Source organism: Prosopis cineraria, unplaced genomic scaffold (assembly GCF_029017545.1).
Source record: "Prosopis cineraria cultivar Desert tree isolate PC_DT_omini unplaced genomic scaffold, ASM2901754v1 PC13, whole genome shotgun sequence".
Lineage (NCBI taxonomy): Eukaryota > Viridiplantae > Streptophyta > Magnoliopsida > Fabales > Fabaceae > Prosopis > Prosopis cineraria.
In genome coordinates this window covers 20,905,068-20,915,919 of record NW_026555344.1, presented here as the reverse complement: position 1 = coordinate 20,915,919, position 10,852 = coordinate 20,905,068, and the positions used below count along the sequence as shown (strand labels likewise).

Sequence of the window (10,852 nt, the reverse complement as noted above, 5' to 3'; positions counted from 1 at the left end):
TAAAATCACTACTTAAATCATGCATACAATCCTATGGCAACTCATATATACAAAATTCACAATAGTTCAGTTCATTACACAAACTTTGAGTTCACACAGCTTCAACAACTCAAGTTAGTCCAGACTCTTTTTTCTTGCCCTAATCACTGCTTTATCCTGTAAAAATATGACCACGAGGGTGAGACAAAAATCTCAGTAATAGAATAACTCACTCCTATTGACTATCACATGCAACTATATAAAAGTAAAGCATAATATACCATTTAATATAACATATAGCATATATTCAATTTCAATTCACAACCACATGTATCAATTCACCACTTTTTCACATATACAATATGTAGCATTCCATAGAATGATCACTATCAACTGAACCTCTAAATCACCCTAACACGAAACTACAAGATCGCCTTAGATCAATGTATACTCTCATTGGCCTTGAGCTCACCTTTATTGGTAGAATCACCTAGTCAAAGGTATTTTATCTCACTTCTAGATTATGGTTTTCCTTAATACACATAATCTAACAATGTATCATACAGACACTAAAGAGTCCCATATCTCTAACACTACACCTTAATAGGCACTGAGGAGATTTTCTCCAACACCACACCTTAAAAGGTATTAAGGAGGTATAATTTTCCAACACTGTACTCCATCGGGCATTAAGGAGAGTATGCCATATGGTCATATCACCACCTCTTTACTCAAGTAAACTCCCACCCCTACAATCATGCTTTCTGAACCATATAGGTTTCAAATCACCACTTTATACACTTTCTCTTACATAACATATATATATATATATATATATAAATTACACACTATTTGAAATCACATTTTCAATTCTTTTATTTAAGAAAATGTCATTTCATACAACATTCACAAAATGCCATAAATCATGCTTAGTTAAAAGCCATTTCATGCTCTACATAGCATACTCACACACAGTTACAATAAATAGTCAAACAAAGAAAGTTATTCAGTTACCTTAACCCTTTTGTCACTAAAAAGGTTACCCGTAGATTTTAACTACTATAATAGCTTATCACAAGCTTCCTTTCTCATCTCACACATTTAATATGCCAATCTGAACACATTTAGCACATCTTAGTCCTTTGGCCTATTTTGACCAAAAACACATATTTACTACTTACAGCTATATTTAGCCATAAATTCTTTTCCATTTATCTATCTTAAGTCTATTACTATTCGATTACTACTTTACATCATGATAGGAAATTAGTCGCTTATCCTCAAAATTACACTAAAGCTAACCTTAATGCAATATAGGGCCAACCCTAGGTCATCTCCCAAGGAATGGTTTTAAGTCTAATTGAAAGTTATCTAGTGAAATAAATAAACCAAAGTTTGTAGGAATTTAGTTACCTAGCTAATTACTTAATGTGCAAGTAATTAAAATGCTAGTGAAAATGAGTGAAATGAACTTCCCTTTTCACAATAATGGAACCCTAGAGATTAGTTGATTTTGGACTCATTATCTTCTCATGATTAGGCTAAGTTTAGCTTCCCTTTCCTCTTGACTAAAGCTGTCATGACTTAAGAAAGTTATCCTAAGCCAATTAACCTAATTAGCTAACCTCCCTAGGTCTTAGATTAAAGTCCCTAGTTCAATTAACCAATTGGTGAAGACATTAGCCAAGTGATTCACTCAAAATCCTCTCTCAACAGCTATGGTCAAACACATAAATTGAGCAACCACAAGATTATGTCAAGCTACTCAACAACACAAGCATTAACACTACAAGATTATGCAATATTAACACAAGATATTCACTAATTGAAAAACACAAGATTATGTGCCAAACAAAGAGTGGCAAAATTCAGTCATGGCTGTCCAAGGAAGAAATTAAATGAAACAATCCTCTCTCTTTACATCAACATCAAATTCAAATTAGAATTTATAAGCTAAGATGATTAAACCCTAGATTAAGGAATCTAACCATCTAGTAAAAAGAGAAGAGGATAGGAAACAAAAGAACTTAGCCAATTTGAAGCTCAAGACTCATCCTCCATCTTTATCTCTCTAGGATTCCATAAAGAAACTTAGCCAATCTTCATCTTCAAGAACCCTAGTGATTGCTTGTGAAGGCCAAACTCCATAGCTCATGAATGATGGAAATAAGCTTCAATCCTTGTGAAAATGGAAGGGATGGAACGAAAATGAAGAGAGGAGAAGAATGGTATGAGTTTTGTGGAGGTTTGGTGGCTGAAAGTGGAGGTTAGGGTGCTGGAAAATGAAGAACAAAAGAGAAAAAATGAAGAACACTATGAACAAGAGAGAGAGAATGTGGAAGATGAATGAGATATGTGTTGGATCCCATTTGGGGCTTAAAATGGCGTGCTCCTTGGTGTCTCCCATCAGCTGAAGCTTAATTAAAATAAGAAAAAAGAAATTAAAATGTAAATGGGAGCCTTGTCACACTTGCAAGGTGGCAACTTCCTATTGGTTTGTAGATGATTCCAATGTGTGCCTAATTTCCCATGTGTCATCCACATCATTTTAGCTGATCTAATCCCTCAAAATAATCATAATTCACGTGCAAACCATCAGCCATTGACCTCAAGGAGTGTTGACCTCAATTGCCCAATTAATGCACAAGTCATATGCCACCTATGTCACATAAATCACATAATTCAATTAAATAGCATATGATATAATAAAATCTAATTCATGTCCAGAATTAAATTCATAACTAGAAGGGAGAATTTATTAAATTAACTAAGTTTCAGGCTACATAAAATTATATAAAAATTTTCACATAAAGGCAAACCAAAAATTAGGACAAACTAAGACACTTAAGAAAGTGTTGACTTTTTTATTTAATTACTCCCAAACTAAAATGAATTTAAAAAATATAATTTCACCATTCATCAACTGGACATAAAATGCACTTTGTCAATTTTTCTTGTACATTTTCTCAAAAGTTCATTTTTTGGACCAAAATGCCCCTAGTGCACTGAACCTAGAAACTTAGGCAAAGTTCCAAATCTAATGCAATGTGTGCACTTGAAGGTGATAAATCATTAATAAAATGGTCCTAATTGACAAATAAAAGTGGGTAATAAATGTGTTCTATCAATTCCCCCACACTTAGCTTTTGCACTCAGGGCAAAATCAAGTGAAAAAGGTCCTAAAAGAAACTATAAGACAAAAAAATAAGAGAAAAACATTGTTTCAAGTCACTAAAATACTAGCTCATGAACTTCTACAAATTATCAATCAATGTGGCAATAATTACGAAAGAATTATGCACATCACAAACAAACCCTTACCAAGAATCAATGTCAAAGAGTAAGCCTCTCTAGGTTAAGTGTTTGTTCTCATCACTCAAAGTGTATAAGGTATTAAATTTCACTCAAAATTTCTTAGGATAAACCCTACTATGAATTTGTAACCCTTCTACATCTCCATCACTAAATAGCACTTGCAATCAAGAATCAAGTGGACTTTATTAGGTTGTGATATAGGTAATGAAAGGATGTCTAAGAAATGCATGTATATAAAAAAAATAGGGTTAGCATCAAAATAATGCTAAATCAAGATATATCCCCTTAATATGCAAAGCATAACCTAACTCAATTGAGTGAACACCTTAACACAATGAGGATGGAAAGAAATGATAAGAAATAATAAAACAAATGGAATGGATGAGCTAGGCAACTTTTTTTTGTTTTCTTTCTTTTTTTTTTCTATCTCTTCTTCCTTTTGTTTCTTTTTTTAGCAACTTTATTTCTTTTCTTTTTGACTATATTTTTTTTTTCAAATCTATCTTTGTTTTTTTTTTTTTGGTTGCTCCTAACTCTTTGAAAATAATAGAAGTAATGGATGTAATGGTGTAGCAATAAAGGATAAAGAGTAATGAATAGAAAAATAATAATAGGCATCCACTCATTTGATCTAGGGCATGCAATGAATATTAAAAAGACATATAAAAGTATAACATGCATTCCTTGGGGAAAAATAGGGTGAATATATATATATATATATATTTTAAGAATCAAACCAAAGGCTCAAAGTGGCTAACAAAGGATAATAAATGATAATAGGTTGCCTATCTGGCTTTTGGCTATTTTTTATGAATGCCATCTCTCATTTTCTATAAAACAAGTGCGAGATATGTGGTCTTAATTAAGAAGTGAAACAAATTCTAGAGGGTAACATCACTAAGGAATTAATCACACATGAGTGTTTAGCCTCTTCTATGAAAAAGTAATATGCCACTCTAATCCATTACTTCAAGGTAAAAGAATATTCACTTCACACCTATTCAATCCTAAAAATTACCACATCTCAAGAATCAAAATATCCATTTAAGAGCTAGGTAATTAAGTAACCTCAAACAAAACAAGACAAAGCAATTTTTTTTTTTTTTTTTTTTTTTGCAAAACCAAACAAACAAAACGAAATATTTATTTCTCTCCCCCACACTTAAATAATGCATTGTCCTCAATGTATGTATAGACTAGTGATAAAATAAGGTGAGATCAATAATGAATGCATAACAAAAGTGTGTTGCAGAAAATTTTTTTTTTCCAAACTAAAACACAAGACAAAGAAGTCAAATAAAGAAAATAGACTCTAATTTTCCTACTAGGTTCATCTCCCCCACACTTGAACTATACCTATCATTAAATATATCAATTAAAGGAAAGTAAAAGCTCAAGGTCGGAGAGATACAACCTTATCATGGTGGTTCAAAAATATGTTGAGAGAAGTCCTCCTCCTTTTGAAGTGATTTGGCATCTTTGTAAAGCTTGCATAGGTGACCATTGATTTGCATGGTGGAACCCGTGGCTTTATTCAAGAGTTGCAAAACCCCATAGGGAAACACCTTAGTCACTAGATATGGTCCCTCCCACTTAGACTTCAACTTGGCATGCTTATGAATAAACCTTGTTTGGAACAAGAGGACTTGATCTCCTTCTTGGAACTTTTTCCTCAAGATTAGCTTTTCATGAAGGATCCTTGTTTTCTCCTTATAGATCCTAGAAGACTCATAGGCATCCAACCTAAGCTCCTCAAGTTCTTGCATTTGAAGAAATCTCTCCTTAGCCGAAAGATGGAAATCCAAGTTGAGTTTCTTGATGGCCCAATAGGCCCTATGCTCTATCTCCACAGGGAGGTGACAAGCCTTTCCATATACCAATCGAAAAGGAGACATGCCAATGGGAGTCTTAAAAGCGGTCCGATAAGCCTACAAAGCATCCTCTAAGTGTAAAGACCAATCCTTCCTATTTGTGTTCACCACCTTGGTTAGGATCTTCTTAACTTCTTTATTTGATACTTCAGCTTGGCCATTAGTTTGGGGATGATACGGTGTAGAGATTTTGTGATGCACCCCATATTTAGCCAAGAGAGCCTTCATCATCTTGTTGCAAAAGTAGGATCCTTGGTCACTTACCAAGGCCTTAGGAACTCCATACCTACAAAAAATATTATATTTGAGAAACTTCAAAACAATCTTAGCATCACAAGTTCTAGTAGGAATGGCTTCAATCCACTTTGAAACATAATCAACGCCAAGTAATATGTACTCAAAACTAAAGGATGGTGGAAAGGGACCCATGAAGTCAATGCCCCAAACATCAAAAATCTCACAAAATAAAATGGGTTGTTGAGGCATTTCATGTCTCTTACCCCAACTACTAACCTTTTGACATTTCAAGCATGCTTTACAAAATTCATAAGAGTCTTTAAACAAGCTAGGCCAATACAATCCACAATCTAAAACCTTCCTAGCTGTCTTATTTGAGCTAAAATGACCACCACATGCATGAGAGTGACAAAATTCAAGAACAGAAGGCACATCAACATCATCAACACACCTCCTAATCACTTTATCACTAAAAATCTTCCACATCAAAGGTGGTTCCCAAATGTAAAATCTAGACTCTCTTTTCAATTTTTCAATGGCAAAACGTGAAGCACAAGGAGGCAAGACTCCAAACTCAATATAGTTAGCAAAAAGGCATACTATGGAGGCTTAGATGAAATGGCACACAATGCCTCATCAGGAAATGAATCACAAGGAATAGTAGGGTTAGAGTTTACCATAGTAGCTTTTAAATGAGGTAGTCTAGACAAATGATCTGCTACTTGATTGGTAGAACCACTCCTATCCCTTATCTCCACATCAAATTCTTGCATTAAGATTACCCATCGAATCAAGCGAGGCTTAGAATCTGTCTTCTTAAACAAGTACCTTACAGCAGCATGGTCAGTGTACACAACAACTTTAGAGTTAAGAAGATATGATCTAAACTTATCAAGTGCAAAAACAATAGCAAACAACTCTTTCTCAGTTGTGGTGTAATTAACTTGAGTGAATCTAGGGTCCTAGATGCATAAGCAATCACATATGATAACTTGCCCTCTCTTTGGCCAAGCATAGCTCCCACAGCAAAATTAGAAGCATCACATGACAACTCAAAAGGCAAAGACCAATTTGGGGCTTTAAGAATGGGAGGGGAAATGAGCATGCTTTTTAAAGTGTCAAAACTCCGTTTGTAAGCATCATCAAAAACAAAATCAACATCTTTTTGTAAGAGTTTAGACATAGGCAAAGCAATTTCACTAAACCCCTTTATAAATCTCCTATAAAAGCCTGCATGTCCCAAAAATGATCTCAAATCTTTCAAACAAATAGGATATGGCAAAGAAGCAATCACATCTACTTTGGCCTTATCCACCTCTATGCCATTGGAAGAAATCAAATGGCCTAAAACAATTCCTTTATCTACTATGAAATGGCATTTTTAAAAGTTAAGCACAAGCTTCTTTTCAATGCACCTACCAAGCACTTTATCTAAAGAATGCAAGCATGAATCAAAGGACTCACCATACACAGTAAAATCATCCATAAAGACTTCCATGCAATGTTTAATAAAATCACAAAATATGGACATCATGCATCTTTGAAAAGTACCAGGTGCATTGCAAAGACCAAAAGGCATCCTCCTATAGGCAAATGTACCAAAGGGGCATGTAAAGGTAGTCTTATCTTAGTCACTAGGAGCTATGGGAATTGAAAATACCCACTAAACCCATCTAGGAAGCAATAATGGGACTTGGAAGCCAATCTCTCAAGCATTTGATCAATAAAAGGCAAAGGAAAATGGTCCTTCCTAGTCACATTATTGAGCTTCCTATAGTCTATGCACACTCTCCAAGCATTTTGAACTCTAGTTGGAACAAGCTCTCCTTTTCATTTTTTACCACAGTAATCCCCCCTTTCTTAGGTACAACTTGGGTTGGAGACACCCACTCACTGTCAGCTATAGGATAGATGATCCTAGCACTAAGTAGCTTAATAACCTCTTTCTTTACCACATCTAAAATCAATGGGTTAAGTCTCCTTTGTGGTTGCCTAATGGGCTTAGCATTGTCCTCAAGAAAAATTTTATGTGTGCACACAATAGGGTCAATACCAGGAATGTCAGCCAAAGTCCAACCAATAGCATGTATGTTCTTTCTCAACACATCAAGTAATGCATTTTCTTCCTCAAGAGATAAAGAGTTAGAAATTATTACCTGAAGCTTCTCATTCTCAATGAGATATGCATACTTGAGATTGGATGGTAAAGGCTTCAACTCCAAGGTAGGTGGCTCTACACAAGAGGGAATGAGCTTCTTTAAGTCTAATTTGGTGGAATATTCCATGGTACTCTCTTGTCTTTTAGGCTTCTCACTTGTTTTTGATTTCTCCTCTTCTTTCTTTATAGCCTCCCCTTTTCTTGCAACTTGTCCTCAAGTGCTTGGACTTGAGCCACCCCTCGACATGTGAAAGTGTAGAATTTTCCTCCAATAGCTTGGGAATCCTAAGAACATCAAGCTTGAGTAGAGAAAAACTCATAGATTCGGCCTTAATGGCTTTAGTACCTACAACACAAGAAGATATACCCTTCTCAAGCATTTCAAGATCAAGCATAGGAGATATTTTAAACAAATCATGAGAAGAAGTAGTTGCATCATTTAAGCATGCATCAATCTCTAAACAAATAGGACAACTACATCCATCAATACATGTAGTAGTAACAAGAGATAAATCATCATCAACATGTGAGAAAGAATCAAGCATGTGAGACTCATAAGTATCATAAAGCAATAACTCAATGGAACTTACACCTAACAAAGAATAATCCTCAAAAGGATGTTTCATTGCTTATATATATTAAAAATAACATGATCCTCTCCACATTTCAAAATCAAACTACCTTTTTCCATGTCAATCAATGTACGGGCAGTCCTCATAAATGGCCTTCCTAAAATCAAAATATCATCCCCACTCCCTTCTTTTGACATATCAAGCACATAGAAATCCACAGGAAATAATAGACCTTTAACACAAACCAACAAGTCTTCTACTACTCCATGTGGTCTTCTAACACTTCTATCCGCTAATTGGCATATCATAGGTGTCTTATGTATGCAATCAAGACTCAAGGCATGATAAATTGAAAGAGGTATAACATTAATGGCTGCACCTAAGTCTATCAATGCATGAGAAAAATGTGTGTTGCCAATCTTGCATGGAATTGTGAAGGAACCAGGGTCCTCACATTTTATAGGGAGTTGAGGCTTCATGATAGCACTCACAGATGAGGGTAATTGTACCCTTGCATTAGGCCTAAATTTTCTTTTATTTATACAACAATCTTTCAAAAATTTGGCATACTTAGGAAAGTTCTTAACTACATCCATCAAGGGTACATTAACATGAATCTTATGGAAGAAATCATATACCTCTTGATCAAATTGTCCTTTCACTTGGTTAGGGATCACTTGTGCTTGTGGAAAAGGAAGCTTCTTCATAATCTCTTGACTTTGCTTTCCTTCTTCCTTCCTTGAACTCTCCTTTCTTGTTTACTTTGCTCGGCCTCTCCCTCTTTTTCCTTACTAAACAACTCGGCCATAGTCCCCTTTTTCACCTTAGATGGTGGTTGCTCACATATGATCTCCTTAATGTTTTCATCCTCATCATCTCTACAAAAAGATGCATTATTAGGAGCAAAAGAAGAACTAGAAACATTAACATCAATTGAAGAATTTAAGGAGGGCTTCTCGGCCTTCTCTTGTCCTTTGTCTTCTTGCACTCTTTCTCCCAACTCCTCGCCACTCTTAATGTGATAGCATTAAGATTAGCTTTAGGATTAGTAATGGTGTTGGATGGTAATGTAGAGGCTTGAGCATTGGTTGCACTTAATTGGTTAGCAAGCATATTCATTTGAGAAGTAAGGGCATCAATTTTAGAGTTCATGTTCTCACACTTGTTGCCCATACTCTCTACCTTGTTCCCTAAGCCATCATACATGTTTTTATACAAAGAGTTCATTTCAATCAACTGCTTACGTAACACATTCACATCATTAGAAGAGTTTGAATTAGAAAACTCTCAATTGGAACAAGCCTCCTATCACTATAAGAATTAGAAAAGGTGCAAGAGAATTACCACTTGGATTGTAGCTTTGAGAAGAGCTACCTTGAGACAAATGAGGTGGAGGGTCACGGCCAAAGGTGTTTTGATAGGATCCTCTTTGTTGATTGTCTTGTAAAGCCACATTTGGATTTGAATAGGAGAAATTAGGATGGTCTCTCCATGAAGGGTTGTAAGTATTAGAATAAGCTCCTTGCCTTTGCCTCCCACCATAGGATTGTTTTCCATTGTAGATAGCATTTACTTGTTCAAACTTAATAGGACAATTGCTTTCTACATGCATAGGTGAGTCACAAAAAGTACAAGAATAAGGGACAAGTGCTTGAGAAGTACTTACATTGCTCACTTGAGATATTTGTGGAGCCAACATTCTCCCAATCTTGGCAGCTAGCAAGTCCACATATGAATCATTAAGAATTGAAGAACCTACCATATTCACATTTCTCTTTTCCCTTATAGAGTATTGAGCACCACTTGAAGTCATCTTGTCAATTAGTTCCCAAGCCTTTAAGGAAGTGAGGTCAATCAAGCATCCACCACTAGCAGCATCAATGTTAACTTTGTCTCTTGGAATCAAGCCCTCATAGAAATATTGGACTAAATTCTCACTAGAAATTTGATGGTGTGGGCATTTAGCCAAAAGGCCTTGGAATCTAATCCAATACTCATAGAGACTCTCATCCTCTCCTTGTTGGACCCCATAGATTTGCTTCCTCAAATTGGTGACCTTGGAATTTGGAAAGAATTTATCTAAGAAGAGTCTTCTTAGCTCGGCCCATGTGCTTACTTTCACATAAGAAGGATAGTTGAAATACCACTCCTTTGCTAAACCTTCAAGAGAAAATACAAAAGCCTTAGCTTGAACATCATCAACATTTACATGCATAGGCTTCATAGTATCACAAACCAATAGGAGAGTATGCAAAAACCTATGGCAATCCTCTCCCGGTAACCCATGAAATTTAGGCAATGCATTAATCAAAGAGGATTTAATTTCAAATTGAACATTAGTAGGAGGAACATATAAGCCATAAGGATTATCATGCCAATTAGGTTGAGTTAATTGCCTAATGCTCCTCTCCTCTTTAGGGTTATGCAAGCCTTCAAATTCATTATTAACATGGCCATCATCATGCAAATTCTCATTCCCATTCCCATGGCCCTCATTATGCACATGCTCATGTCCTAAGATACCTTCCATTGCTGAATTACAAACCAAATGAGAATCAAGAATAGGTTGTGATCTTCTCAATCTAGAAATAGTCCTTTCAATTTCTGGATCTAATTCAACAAAAGAGGCATGTTTTCTTCGGGTCATGCACTAATCAAGCTCAAGAAAATTAAGAACAAAGAACAAGCTAAACTAAAATGCAAATCAACACGAAACAATT

General features: G+C 35.4%; 1 non-coding gene across 1 annotated transcript; it reads left to right on the top strand.

The window, feature by feature from the left end:
• Positions 1-10,075: 10,075 nt before the first annotated feature.
• On the top strand, positions 10,076-10,182 carry LOC129291920 (small nucleolar RNA R71). The gene has a single exon (XR_008588814.1). It is a non-coding gene; the product is annotated as a small nucleolar RNA R71 (small nucleolar RNA).
• Positions 10,183-10,852: the final 670 nt, after the last annotated feature.